We start from the raw sequence: 15,720 nt of genomic DNA on the forward strand, positions 1-15,720 counted from the left end.
TTTAAAAAACACTAAAAACCCCATTATTAAAAGCAAGCATACACACAAACATACCATGTATAAACTGTATAGGCCCGGGGGAGATATCTCAGTTCTCCCATGCCTGACGGCAGAGATGGGTCTTAAGAACTTTATGAAAGGCAAGGAGGGTGGGGGCAGTTCTGATCTCCAGGGACAGCTGGTTCCAGAGGGTCGGGACCGCCACAGAGAAGGCTCTTCTCCTGGGCCCCGCCAACTGACATTGTTAGATAGATAGATAGATAGATAGATAGATAGATAGATAGATAGATAGATAGATAGATAGATAGATAGATAGACAGACAGACAGACAGACAGACAGACAGACAGACAGACAGACAGACAGACAGACAGACAGACAGACAGACAGACAGACAGAGATGTACACACATACACACACACACACACACACACACACATACATACAGAGACATGCGTACGGGCCAAAATACATGTGTGTGAGATGTATCTGGTTTGCCCATTGAGCTGTTTTTTGCACACTGCAGGCTTCAAGGAAGCCTCCAGACTGCAAAAAAACCACCCAACGGGCAAACTGGAAGTCCATTTTCCCAGACTTCCGTTTTACCCATTTGGCCATTTTTTCACTGTCCCAGGCTTCAGTGAGGCCTGTGCGCATCCATGAGGACAGGGAGGTTGTGCACATGCGCAGGGGCAGTGGTGTGTATGTGTGTGCAAGTTTGGGGTGGAAGGAATGGATGTGGGCACATGCCCCCTTTTGGCACAAGAAGAATCAAAAAAGGTTCGCCATCACTTTTTTAGCATTTAGTCCCCTAAATCAAATTTTGATTGTGGGTTTGAAGGCTACACAAAAAAAGAATTGTTGCTGGACGTGGGTATGACTAGTTTAATGAAAGGAAGGACTAGGGATGACACAGTAGCAGTGTTCCAATATCTAACGGGTTGCCACAAAGAAGAAGGAGTCAAGCTATTCCCCAAAGCACTGGAAGGCAATGGATGGAATCTAATCAAGGAGAGAAGCAACCTTAGAACTAAAGAGAAATTTACTGACAGACAGAACAATTAACCAGTGGAACAATTTGCCTCCAGAAATTGTGGATAGTCCGACACTGAAAGTTTTTATAAAGATATTGGAAAATCATTTGACTGAAATGGTGTAGAGCCGTGATGGTGAACCAAAGACATACATAATAATAATAATTTAATTTAATAATAATTTATTGGATTTGTATGCCGCCCCTCTCCGTAGAGTCAGGGCGGCTAACAACAATAATAAACACAATATGTGCAATCCAATAATAAAAAACAACTAAAAACCCCTATTATAAAACCAAACATACACACAAACATACCATGCATAACTTGTAATGGCCTACCGGGAAGAGCTATCTCAACTCCCCCATGCCTGGCGGTATAAATGAGTCTTGAGTAGTTTACATGCCAGAGGTGGCACGCAGAGTCCTCTTTGTGAGTACATATACTGTCACCGGTTGATCTTCTTGTTTCCAGCACGCCAGCTGGTGTTCTGCGGGCACTGGAGAGCTAAAGGCTGCTTGAAAAATGACCAAAACATGGACTATTTTTGAACCTTTTTCAAGCCTTTTTCTGGGTCTGAAAATGGTCCCCCAAAACAGCCTGGAAACGGCCATGGTCCGAAAATGGCCAAAAAACAGACAGTCCATCTGGTCTTTGGGTTTCCAGTGCTCCAGCGTGTGCACATGTACGTGCATGTATGCACATTCCAGTGCGTTTGGGCACTTGATAACCAAAAAGGTTCGCCATTACTGGTATAGAGTTTACCTGAGCAAGGGTTGTCTTGTCCCAAGGATGCTTTTTCAAGAGGCAACTGGACTTTCTGGTTTTTCTTTGAAGATATTTCGCTTCTCATCCAAGAAGCTTCTTCAGCTCTGAGCAGAAAATCACCTTTGGGACAACCATGAACTGGATGGCTGAGACTCTCCATAGACATCCCAGATCTTTTTCTAAATTCTGTCACAGTGTTCCCTCGCTTTTCGCGGGGGATGCGTTCTGAGACCACCCGCGAAAGTCGAATTTCCGCGAAGTAGAGATGTGGAAGTAAATACACTATTTTTGGCTATGAACAGTATCACAAGCCTTCCCTTAAGACTTTAAACCCCTAAATTGCAATTTTCCATTCCCTTAGCAACCATTCAGATTATAACTCACCATGTTTATTTATTAAAGTTTATTAAAAAAAATATTTATTAAAGGCAGACGAAAGTTTGGCGATAACATGTGACGTCATTGGGTGGGAAAAACCATGGTATAGGGAAAAAACCCGTGTAGTATTTTTTAATTAATATTTTTGAAAACCCGTGGTATAGACTTTCCGCGAAGTTCGAACCCGCGAAAATCGAGGGAACACTGTATTCCAAATTAAACTTGGAACATTGTTCTGTTCAGTTAGGGTTTAAGATCCCCTGACTTAAAAAAAAAATCCACTGGGCCAATGTTTCTCAACTCCAGCAAGTGTGGAATTCTGGGGCTACGAAGACCAAACATCTTAAGGCCGCTTAGGTTCAGAAACACTGATGTGTCTCTTTAAAAGCAAAACAACACAATTTTAAATCATTCTGTTTTTATTTGATAGCAAAGCCACACAAGGTGCGTGGCATCTCAGTCAAAGAACACCATGAACCCATTACGGGGAGGACAAAAGTCAAAGATTATGTAACATGGCAGGCAGGAGTCTGGGCTAGTTGTGGGAGGGGGAGAAAAATTGGTTGGTTTCTCACACAAAGGCTAAATTGTAACCCAGGGATTACAAGCCACAATGGTGAGAGGATTGTTAACGCTCCTAACCCACCAGGAAGGAAATCACAGTGTGGTTTAGTGTGTTGGTATAGTTCAGCCCGAGAAGGAAAATGAACATTGAACAATACATGTTTCCCAGGAGCTGAACTAGCAGATCATACTAGGTCGTAAATCATTATAAACTGCGTTGGACAGTTGGGTGAGCAATGGGTCACATGACAGCGTTTCACCAGACTCCCAAAGCCAACTTACGAAGCCAACTGGGACCTAAGTATTTCCTTGTTTTTTAATATGGTGGAGACCGTGGGGGTTATTTTAGGACAGCATACACCACTCTGCCAACAAAAGTGTATATAGTCAAGGCAAGAGAAACATCTTTCAGCTGTGTCGAGGGGGGCGTTTGCCCAGGTTCGCCTGGTGCGCCAGTTGCGGCCCTATTTGGACCGGGAGTCATTGCTCACAGTCACTCATGCCCTCATCACCTCGAGGCTCGACTACTGTAACGCTCTCTACATGGGCCTACCTTTGAAGAGTGTTCGGAAACTTCAGATCGTGCAGAATGCAGCTGCGAGAGCAATTATGGGCTTCTCTAAGTATGCCCATATGACTCCAACACTCCGCAGTCTGCATTGGTTGCCAATCAGTTTCCGGTCACAATTCAAAGTGTTGGTTATGACCTATAAAGCCCTTCATGGCACCGGACCAGAATATCTCCGGGACCGCCTTCTGCCGCACGAATCCCAGCGACCGGTTAGGTCCCACAGAGTCGGCTTTCTTCGGGTCCCGTCGACTAAACAATGTCATCTGGCGGGACCCAGGGGAAGAGCCTTCTCTGTGGTGGCTCTGACCCTCTGGAACCAGCTGCCCCCAGAGATTAGGATTGCCCCCACCCTCCTTGCCTTTCGTAAACTCCTTAAAACCCACCTCTGCCGTCAGGCATGGGGGAACTGAAACATCTCCCCCTTGCCCATGTTGTTTTGGTGTTTGATTGATTGTGTGCTTGTTCTTTATAAATATTGGGGTCGTTTTATGAATTTCTTAACTTAAAATTGTAATTGGATTGGTGGGTATTGGATTTGTCACTATGTACTGTTTTTGACATTGTTGTGAGCCGCCCCAAGTCAAGTCTGCGGAGAGGGGCGGCATATAAATCCAATAAATCTAATCTAATCTAATCAATGGCTTTCCCAGTTGCAAAGTTTGGTTGTGAAAGTGGTACCATAAGAAAGGTTGAGCACCAAAGAATTGAGGCCTTTGAACTAGGGTGTTGGAGAGGACTCCTGCGAGTCCCTTGGACTGCAAGGCAATCAAACCGGTCAGTCCCAGAGGAGGTCAACCCTGGCTGCTCTTTAGAAGGCCAGACCCTGAAGATGAAACTCAAATACTTTGGCCACCTATGGAGAAGGAAGGACTCACTGGAGAAGAGCTTAATGCTGGGAAAGATTGGGGGCAAAAGAAGAAGGGGACAACAGAGAATGAGGTGGCTTAAATGGATTCCAGGGGATGGTGAGGCCGGAAGGCCTGGAGGAATGTTGTCCATGGGGTTGTGTGGTGACTTTACAACAAACAACAAAATAGCAAGGGTGTCAAACTCTATTTCATTGAGGACCGCATCAGGGATGTGTTTAAACTTGGGGGGCCAGGGTGAGCATGGCCAGCTTGATTTTACTTGTGTTGGAGGCACCTGGGGCAACCCAAGTGCTCTACCAGTGAAAACAGGGCCCTGTAGTCCTCTGCCAGTGAAAATGGAGCTTGGGTAGGCCGCACGTACCCCCTCAGGCTGTGCTTTCATTGGTGACGGCCTCTGCAACCCTCTGCCAGTAAAAATGGAGTTCCCTGAGCTTCATTTTAATTGGCAGAGGGCCATCACGGCTGGAAATGGGGCCTGGGAAAGCTGTGCGCAGCCTCCCAAATTCCATTTTCACTGGCAGAGGCATTGCAGGCCGATCCTTCGCTGTTTCCAATATATAGAGAAGGTATACCATAGAATCTTTGGTTACAACCATAATTTATTCCATAACTTTGGACCCAAACCTAATTTTGGAAATATGGCGTTTACCCAAAAAAAAGAATTTGGCGCAGAAGGGGAAATCGGCCTGATTTGGTCGTGGTCAAGTTTTCTTGACCAGAGGTTCTACTTAGAACATAGAACAGAGTTGGAAGGAACCTTGGAGGTGTTGAAGTCCAGCCCCCTGCTCAGGCAGAAGGCCCGATATCAGTGATGGTGAACTTTTTTTTTCTTTGGGTGCCAAAAGCACGTATGCAAGTTCCCATACCCATAATTCAATGCCTGGGGAGGGTGAAAATTGACTCCACCCCCACCACCCCGGAGCCACTCTGGAGGCCAGAAACAACCTGTTTCCCAATTTCTGGTAGCCCTTTTTTTTTAGAAACATAGAAGTCTGACGGCAGAAAAAGACCTCATGGTCCATCTAGTCTGCCCTTATACTATTTCCTGTATTTTATCTTAGGATGGATATATGTTTATCCCAGGCATGTTTAAATTCAGTTACTGTGGATTTACCAACCACGTCTGCTGGAAGTTTGTTCCAAGCATCTACTACTCTTTCAGTGAAATAATATTTTCTCACGTTGCTTTTGATCTTTCCCCCAACTAACTTCAGATTGTGCCCCCTTCTTCTTGTGTTCACTTTCCTATTAAAAACACTTCCCTCCTGGACCTTATTTAACCCTTTGACATATTCAAATGTTTCGATCCTGTCCCCCCTTTTCCTTCTGTCCTCCAGACTATACAGATTGAGTTCATTAAATCTTTCCTGATACGTTTTATGCTTAAGACCTTCCACCATTCTTGTAGCCCGTCTTTGGACCCGTTCAATTTTGTCAATATCTTTTTGTAGGTGAGGTCTCCAGAACTGAACACAGTATTCCAAATGTGGTCTCACCAGCACTCTATATAGCGGGATCACAATCTCCCTCTTTTTCACCCTCTCCAGGCCCTAGAGGCTTCCCTGGAGCCTGGGGAGGACAAAGTGCCCTCCCTATTCCCCCAGAGGCCGTCAAGAAGCTGAAATCTCCATCCCAGAGCCTCCGTGCCAGCTGAAAATGAGCTAGCCGGTGCGCACATGAGCCCTAGAGCTGAGCTAGGGCAAGGGATTGCATGCTGGCAGATATGGCTCCATGTGCCACCTGTGGCACGTGCCATAGGTTCGTCATCATTGTCCTATACCAAGTGACCATCCAGTCTATGTTTAAATGTCTCCAATGATAGGGTACCCACAACTTACAAAGGTGAGGCATTCTACTGGTTCAATGTTCTCCCTTTTGGTTGCTTCTCTCCTTGACTGGCTTCCATCTGTGGTTTCTTGTCTTGTCTTTTGGTGGAAAAAAGAGGCTGACCAGTTCATCGTTGTGATAGCCCATCAAATATTGGAACATCACTATCCTATCTCCCCTAGTCCTTCTTTTTCACTTGGTTAGAACCCTTCCTGGAATCTTGTGATCAGAATGTGGTGGGGAACAGGGAATAAATCCGGTGAAGAGAATCAAAGATTGACTTGGTGCCAAGGAACTTGAAAACAATAGCCAAATTCATTCTCTAGTCCTCCACAAAGCGGAAGCAACAAACGGTGGTAAGATTCAAAGCAGAAAACCCAGAACAAAAACTACCTTAGAGGAGGTTCAGCTTGACCCTCCAAGTAAAATAGGACGCTATAAAATATTTGATGAGAAAAAGGAACCATCTGTCCGGTCCTCCTCAGTTTTTATTGGGGATCAATGCGGAGAACTTTAGATAAGCTTTTGATGAGTCGCCTGACCTTAAAGAGAGACAACCTTCTAAACAAGTTCCTTTCTCCAGGTAATGCTCGGCTTATTACCGTTTAGTTCAAAGTTAAAATGGCGCCAAAGAAGTGACTCACAACTCTTTTTCACACTTAACAACTCTTGCAGCATGTGATCCCAATTCTGATGGTGTTTTTTTCTCCGAGTACCCAGCCACGGTGGATTCTACTTTAAATTTTATTAAATTTGGGTCGCTTTTTTTCCTTTTCTTTTTTGGAACTCATTTTTTTCTAGTTGTTAGCGCAGGACTTGTGTTTTTGCTTTGTTTGTTTTCCTTTTTTGTATTTTAGCTTTTGTGATAAAAACAAAATAAATATATTTTTAAAACATTTGGATGCTTAGCCACTGGTTCATATTTATGACGGTTGCCATGTCCGGGAGTCATGTAATCAAACTTTTGTGACTTTCTGAGAAGCAAAGTCACTGGGGAAGGCAGATTCACTTAACAGTCTTGCTACTAATTTAACAGTGTTTCACTTAACAAATGTGGCAAGACAAGGCCATAAAACAGGGCAAAACCCATGTAAAAACTGGCTCATTTAACAACACAGGTTTTGGGTTCATTATTGGTTGTAGATCGAGGACTATTCGTATAACTCCGAGTAGTTGTTAAGTCTAAAATTAGCGACAAAAGGTTGACTGTGGAAGCATCCGATTTGAAAGAAGGGAAGACAAGACAAGCTTAGTAATTTAATCAAATGATGGCCAACTCTAGCAATGTTAGGGTCTAAGTAAGATGGGTGGAGTTCAACTCCCAGAATTCCTCAAGCCAGCTATTCTGGTAATGCCACAAAAGAAAGTTGTCATGGTTGACAAACATTGATTTAATCCGCTACCCACTTCTTTTCTCCTCTAGCATAATTGGATTATCTCCTTTGTGCAAAGTTCCAGAAGGCACCACATCTGTTCTCATTCTTTGCCGAGGGGTGCTTTATTTGGAGAGATTGCTCATTATGGATTACAGAACATTCTTAACTTACAAGAACGTTAGGAATGTTCCAAAACTAAAACGGCACTGAAAAGTGACTTATGACCATTTTTCAGGGTTACGACTACTGCGGCATCCCCGTGTTCACCATTGTCATTTGACGCCTTCATAATCCCTCGGGAGTAGAGTCTAGGGCCCAGGGGTAGACAAAGTTGGCTCTTCTATGATTTGTGGACTTCAACTCCCAGAATTCCTAAGCCAATCATAGTTAGCTCAGGAATTCTGGGAGTTGAAGTCCACATGTCATAGAAGAGCCAACTTTGCCTACCCTAGTCTAGGCAACTGAATGAAGCTGGCAGAGTATTTTAGTGGACGGAGCTCCTCCTGTCACCAATGTGGAGCTTTGTTCAGCCGATATATTCTCAGTGTACCCAGAGAGAGAAACATTCTCTCTCTATCTAGGATTGAACTCATAGCATCCTGATTGTGAGGCAAGAACTCTACCTCCAGACTACCGCACCACTCCTGACATCATATGATCAAAATTCAGATGCTTGGGCCACTACTTCATACAGTTGTTGTGCCCTAAGTTCATGTGATCCCATTTTGCGACGTTCTGATCTGCGAAATCAATGGAAAAGACCCTTAACAACCAGGTTATTTACTTTATCCACTTCAGCAATTCGCTTAACAATTATGGCAAGAAAGTTCATTAAAAGGGGCAAAATTCACTTAACAAATGTCTCAACAACAGACATTTCAGGTTCAATTGTAAATGTGCTTCAAAGACTACCTGTAGTTTGCCTTTAAGTCTTCCACTTCATGTTAGTTTTGTCAGTTCCCCAACGTAGTGCTCACAACCATAGAGACAGAATAGCAATAGCGCTTAGACTTATACACCACTGTGCTTTACAGCCCTCTTATTTTTATTATTTTTATTGATTTTTATAATATAAAACACACACACAACATAAAACATATAACATGTGGTCAGTGATCCCTCCACCAGACAATCAATCATTCCCCACCACCAGTTGGGGGTATTTCTTGTATAAATCATTTAAACCCAAGAGTGAAATATTTCTTTACATATTATAAAGTGATTCCAACTTGTTTCTTATAGCTTGGTCTCAGATCCTACTCGCCATATATCGTCTTACTTTGTCCCATCGCCCCATCAGCTGTTGCAAATCAGTTTCATTAATCAAATTCATCCTTTTATCCATAATCTTGGATTGAATGTGGTCCACCATATACCTATACCAATTTTGCATTATCCATTTTGTCGCCTCTTTCCACCCCAAGACTATTACTGCCTGAGCGCTTTCTATCGCTGCTTGTTTTATTTCTCTGTATTCTCCCATCTCACTACTTTTTACTAATACTGCCATTTCCTTAGTAATCATCCATCTTATATTTAATATCCTATTAATATCCCCTTGCACTTTTTGCCAAAGGTTCTGCACCACTGGGCATTCCCAGAGCATATGCATAAATACTCCTTTATCTTGGCACCCATGCCAACAGATACCTTTAATGTTCTGCTGAAAGTGTGCAAGTTGAACGGGTGTAATACCACTTATGTAATATTTTCCTTCTCATTTCCCTAACACTTGTATTCTTGATTTTCCTTATATTCTCTACTGCATTTTCCATCTCTTGCACCTCTACTTGTATCTCAATTTGCCACCATTTAGTCAATCCTTGGATCACATCCCCGTCTGACTTCACTAACATCTTAAATCCCTCTCTAAGCAGTTTACAGAGTCATCCTATTGCCCCCCCCAAAATTTGGGTTCCCATTTGGGGGTCAGGCTGTTTTCCAAAGCACCAGAATTCCAGAGAAGGAATAATGGATGGAAGCTGACCAAAGAGAGTCAACCTGGAAATAAGGAGGAACTTTCTGACAGTAAGAGCGATCAACCAGTGGAACAGCTTGCCTGCGGAAGTTGTGATGGCTCCAACACTTGAGACTTTCAAAGGAAGATTGGATTACTGTTTATCCAAAATGGTGTAGGGAGGGCGTGGGATGTGTGTGGACTAGATGACCTACAAGGTCCCTTCCAACTCTAATAATCAAATCTACCAACCTCGGAAGGATGAAAGGCTGAATCAACCTTGAGCCGTTGAAAATTAAACTGTTAAAAATGTTAGCCAGCAGTCGGTAGAAGCAGCCTACAGTACTATGCTTTAACCACTGCGCCCCCACAGCTCAATGCTGAACCATGGCTCACAGATGAACTTTGGATGACTGCAGTTAATCCTTGATTGACCCCAAAATTTCTGTGACTAAATGAGACATCTCTTAAATGAATTTCTGACCCATTTCACAACATAGAAACATAGAAGACTGACAGCAGAAAAAGACTTCATGGTCTATCTAGTCTGCCCTTATACTATTTCCTGTATTTTATCTTACAATGAATATATGTTTATCCCAGGCATGTTTAAATTCAATTACTGTGGATTTACCAACCACGTCTGCTGGAAGTTTGTTCCAAGGATCTACTACTCTTTCAGTCAAATAATATTTTCTCATGTTGCTTTTGATCTTTCCCCCAACTAACTTCAGATTGTGTCCCCTTGTTCTTGTGTTCATTTTCCTATTAAAAACACTTCCCTCCTGAACCTTATTTAACCCTTTAACATATTTAAATGTTTCGATCATGTCCCCCCTTTTCCTTCTGTCCTCCAGACTATACAGATTGAGTTCATGAAGTCTTTCCTGATATGTTTTATGCTTAAGACCTTCCACCATTCTTGTAGCCTGTCTTTGGACCTGTTGTTGCCAGTTGTTGTTAAGAGAATCACTGCCCTTATTGTCACCCAATTGCCAATTGAATCTGACTTTCCGATTGACTTTGCTTGCTGGAAAATCACAAAATGGGATAACTTGACTTCGGGACACTGCAACCGTTGTAAGTTTGCAAGCATCCAAAATTTTGATCGCATCACTCTGGGGATGCTGCAAAGGATGTAAGTATGAAAAACAATCACAGGTTAGGGACTTGTATCTTTGAACAGTCACTAAGTCAAAGGCTACCGGTATCTAGAATTTTAAGAATGAGAGAAGAATAGAAAATGCTCCTACCATGTTTTCCCGAAAATCAGCCCTCCTTCCAAATTACCAATATCATTTCCTCTGGTTAAGGTTAGGGAGACAGAGCTGGAAATCAGGTAAGATGGCAAGAGAGTCCGGTCTTGCTCCACACACCCCAAAATAATAAGACCTCCCTGAAAATAAAGCCAAGTTCTTATTTCAGGGTTCAAAAAAATATAAGACAGGATCTTATTTTGGGAGATACAGGGATTTCTCATGGTATAAGACAAGAAATCGAAGCATCTGGCTCTAAAGAAAAAAAAAACAAATTTTATATAGCTGTTTCAGAAAGAGATAATGGAGCTTATGGCTTTTGATCATATCCAAAGTGCAGATACCACACACATGAACCTTAAGAAAATACAGTGATACCTTGTCTTACAAACTTAATTGGTTCCGGGATGAGGTTCTTAAGGTGAAAAGTTTGTAAGACGAAATAATGTTTCCCATAAGAATCAATGGAAAAGCGATTAATGTGTGCAAGCCTAAAATCCACCCCTTTTGCCAGCCGAAGCGTCCGTTTTTGTGCCGGACTTCTGTGTTTTTGAGATGCTGCAGGGGAATCCCAGCATCGCAAAAATGAGCGCTTCGTTGGCAATGGAAGTTTGGAGGTGGGGTTTCCCAGCGAAGGGAGTATCAATGAAATTGCAGCATCACAAAAACACCGAAGTCCTCGAAACCCCACCTCCGGACCTCTGTGTTTTTGCCATGCTTTTATTTCACTGAGGCTCCCCTTGCTGGGAAACCCCACCTCCAGACTTCCATTGCCAGCGAAGCGCCCGTTTTTGCGCTGCTGGGATTCCCCTGCAGCATCACAAAAACACGGAATCCCAGCAGCGCAAAAACGGGTGCTTTGCTGGCAACGGAAGTCCGGAGGGGGGCATCCCAGCGGTGGTGGTGGGTTTGAAAGGTGAAAATAGTTTGTAAGAAGAGGCAAAAAATTCTTAAAGCCCGGGTTTGTATCTCGAAAAGTTTGTATGATGAGGCGTTTGTAAGACGAGGTATCACTGTATATATCAATCCTAACATACAAAACGAAAACATTCTTATTATTAAATTACCACCACCCTCAGCATGTTTGTAGAATAAGCTTCAGTAGCTGGATTCAGACAATATACTAAGGCTAGCCACAAATGGTTTATAAATCGGGTTTATAAACCAGTGGCTTCATCCAACTCGGCTTAGAACTAATCCCAGGCACTATAACTAAAACAGTTTATACCAACTTCTAATCGAAAAAAACCATGGTTACAAGCAAGTACATAAAATTGAGTTTGTGTATTTAATATGAGGATGGTGTTAACTGATTTTAATTCTTGATAGCAATTCCTGGCTCTCTGAGCCTCAGAAGGAAGAACCCTTAATAAAATTATTCTCTTTGGTTTAACAACTTGATCAAAGATATACCTTTTAAAAAAAATTATAAACTGAAAATATAACTTGCAAACTTCCAGAAGGGAAGACTAGAGAACAGGTTCAGACATTTGCTATTTCAATGGACTTTTTTTTCCCTTTTTGTAACAGATTTTTTATTTTTATTAGAACAATGGAGAATTCAACAAGTTGCTGATTTCTAACCCAGAAAAGAAAGACAGATTTATGGAAAGACAAGATTTTACATGTTCATTAAATTTGCCAGTAGATGACAAGGAAAAGGTTCTTTCATTCCAAGATTTCCAAGTCTGTCTGGATATTTTAAAAAATAAACTAGAAGGGGGGGAAATGTGTTTTTAGTATCAACTAGGTTAACTAGCTGGAAGGATACAGTGAAAATCAGAAGCTACAGTTCCAAATGCAGGAGGAAAAAAGTTTAGAAAAAAAAAGAGAAACATCAATTAAAAGACCTAAGATAGGTGAGTGTGTAATGTTTAAAACTTGCACATCAAACAATAGGTACAACTATTTTTAGAAATTACTACTCTTCTCAAATTGTGAAATGCAGAGCAATCCAATAAAGAAATTTTCCAGTGTCAACACACAGCCCCTCTGGAGTCTTTTTCGTTTGAGGAAGAATGAATACCGTGCATAACTTGAGCATTTATATCTGCTACCTACCCTTTTTAAAATAGTGTTATTAAAGATACATCCTGGAGAATGTTCACATCACAAACATGAGTAATTTAATTCCCATGAATTTCACTGGGGCCTAGCCAAGTCTTGTCTAACAACTGAACACGAAAGATCAAAATTATGTAGCTTGCACAACTGAAAAACCAGTAACCGGGGGGTGGGAGTAGATTAACCCCTAATTATTGGGTTTTTTTCCACTTACTTCCTAGAAATTATCATTTTCATTTTTAAAGACGTCACGAAATGCTTTTACCTATTTGACTGCTCTTTCCTTTTGAAATCAAAGAGGCATTTGTCCCAGCAAACAAAATAAAAATAAAATAAAATACAGAATTGGCCAAAACGTCTGAGTGAATGAAACAAGAACCCATTGGGAAAGTTTGAAGGGAGATGAGTCACATCTGGATATGCAACACGTGGATCAAACAACACTGAAAGTCAAACTGGGCGATCTGAGAAATTTCTCCCCCCATCACCTACATTTCAAGGGGAAAAAAGTTTTAAGGGTGGGAGGGGAAAGAAAAAAGAACAACGGAAGGTGGACAAGGCATTCAAGAAAAAATAATATCTTCATAGAAAGGAACAGGACTCTACAGCAACTGAAAAGGATCAACATTTTATGAGACGGAAGCAAAACGGCAATGAAACCTGGATTCCAGAGGGCACTAAAAGTAATTTTTCTAAGTAGCAGCATCTTTTTTTTACATGTACAAAATTAAGTGCCACACTTTTAATGTATTTTTGCACTAACTCACTTAATATCATGCCTAGGTTCGCTTATCAAGCTAGGCGGTGCTTCTGGCCAAGTCGTTCAAAAACACCTTAAACCACAACTTAGCAACTATGCAACATCTCAAATAAACCGTTTTTTGTTTGTTTGGCCACGGACTAGATTCCAGCGCTTGCGCTCAGATGTGATTCGTTGAATAAGTCAACAGAGGCATCTATCACAGCATGAATGTTTCTAAACTACAACGCACAGTTGGATTGGCACACAGGGGCATTCAAGCCAAAAGCAAACCAACCCATTTGGCCTCAACAAAAGCTGGCTTTAAATAATGGGGCTTATTTCTAAGCAGACACCTAGACAGGAAAGCTCCTTTTAGGTAAACTACCCAGGGTAAATAAATATGTAGGATTATAGTCCTCTGCAAACAGTACGATTTTGCATGCTAGGTTAGGACACAATGGATGTTTTGCCACATAGCATTATTTAAGTTATTTTCCCAAAGCTTGCTCCTCCCTTTTTTTTTCTTTTTTTCCCTTTCCTTTCTTGGTTCTCCTCCTTTTCTTTTCAATCTCCCCTCTTTTCCTTATTCCTTCCTTCCTATCTCTTTTCCTTTCCATTTTTTCCTTTCTTCCTTCTTCCCTCCCTTCTTCCTTCATCACTCTCTTCTTTCCTTCCTTTTTTCCTATGACCTCTTATAGTACCTGACTCCATGGAACAGTGGGCGGTGGACAAAACTAAAACCCTTTCAAAGAAAAATCAAGGTGATAAAAATCTAGTTCCCAAAAATCTCACACCCACCCATAGAGCAGCATTAACATCTTGGCCCTGGTCACTGGGCCAATTCTTCATGGGCTTCTGTGAAGGAGGAACAGCCAATTCTTCACAAGCTTCTGAACAAATGATAAGGTGGTGCCACGAAAGATAAGGCATCTTTTGAAAGAAAAGGGGGGGGAAAGCAAGCTTTCCCCACACATTTAAACATATTCTTTTTCCTCCTCTCAGTGAGGCACCAGCCATTCTACTAGGCCGAATCCCTTATGGAAGTAGTCCTCTTGAAGGGGGAATCTTGAACTTAATGTGAACTATTTCATACACTTTGATTTAGGAATAAAGTTCTTCACCTCAGCTGCTAACCACCAGAGAGCAAAACTGTTGCGCTCTAGGTTTAAAATAGGAAAAACTGGATAGAACAAACCACCAGGAAGCAACAGAATCACTTTCCTTGTGAAATGGAAAAAAAATAATTGGTGTAACCCAGATGACACAATTAGACAAAGGAGGCAGCATTAGGCAAATAACATATACCTAAAGTAAAGATGTAATAGATTGGATATGGAATTAAGAACTAAGAATCATGATTACAAAGGGTAAAAAGTTAGAAATGTTTTCTTAGTCTGTCGTGTAATGGAAATAGAATTATCCCCTCAGGGAAGGATTTAGAGGGTAAAAGAGGAAGTAGAAAAGAAGGAGAGAAAGGGGGGGAGAGTAGAATGGGAGGTAGAGAAGGAAGAAGGAGGGAAGAGGAGAGGGTACTAGAAAAGGGGAGAGAAGGCGTAAGAAAGTAGGTAATAGAGATGGAATATCCACCCGAGATAGAAAGAGAGGAGTGGGGAGAGAAAAGATTGAGACAACTGAATAGAGAAAAGAGTAAAATTGGAATGTACCATAATTTAGGTTGCTGTATTGAAGTGACAATATATGTTTTTTGATTTGTATTGAAAACATATGTGTTATGTATGATTTTAACGTGGGGAAAAAATTACAAAAAAAAGAATCACTTTCCTTGCTAGAGTCATTCTATAAACTGGGTTAGGAACATGCTTATTCCGAAAGCTGCCTTGAAAATTTCTGGAATGTTCTAGGAGGTCTGTTCACAGGCATGAGCTGGCCCCCACCCCAAGCCCAACAGCTTGCAAAACAGGCCATCTGAAATCTTTTTCGAAGACCAGCCTTGGGTTGTGTTGCTCCACTTGGCATAGGTTCCTTCAAAGCAATTAAGCCATTTTCTGCTGCCAATGCATCAGAGTACAAGGTGAGCCAAAAGGTGGTTATTATCCAGGCAGACCTTGGCAAATGCCCAGGTACGGAATATTATCTGTGAGCTCGAGAGAGAGAACCCAGGACATGTGATAAGAAAGAAAAAAAGAGAGAGAAAAGAGGGAGGGAGGGATACAGAGAGAGACCGAAAGGAAGAAAGGAAAAGAGAAAGACAGGCAGAAAGAGATGAGAGAGAGGGAGAGAAAGAAAGAAAGAGGGAGGGAGAGAGAGAGAAAGATTCAAAAAAGAGGGAAGGCAGGTAGGCAGGTAGGTAGGTAG

At 41.9% G+C, this 15,720-nt stretch overlaps 1 protein-coding gene across 1 annotated transcript in view; it reads left to right on the forward strand.

Annotated features, from left to right (window-relative positions):
* PLOD3 (procollagen-lysine,2-oxoglutarate 5-dioxygenase 3) overlaps positions 1-15,720 on the forward strand; it is a 179,230-nt gene that overhangs the window by 19,378 nt on the left and 144,132 nt on the right. The gene's annotated exons all lie outside the window — the stretch shown is intronic.

Source organism: Erythrolamprus reginae, chromosome Z, assembly GCF_031021105.1.
Source record: "Erythrolamprus reginae isolate rEryReg1 chromosome Z, rEryReg1.hap1, whole genome shotgun sequence".
NCBI classification, from domain to species: Eukaryota; Metazoa; Chordata; class Lepidosauria; order Squamata; family Dipsadidae; genus Erythrolamprus; species Erythrolamprus reginae.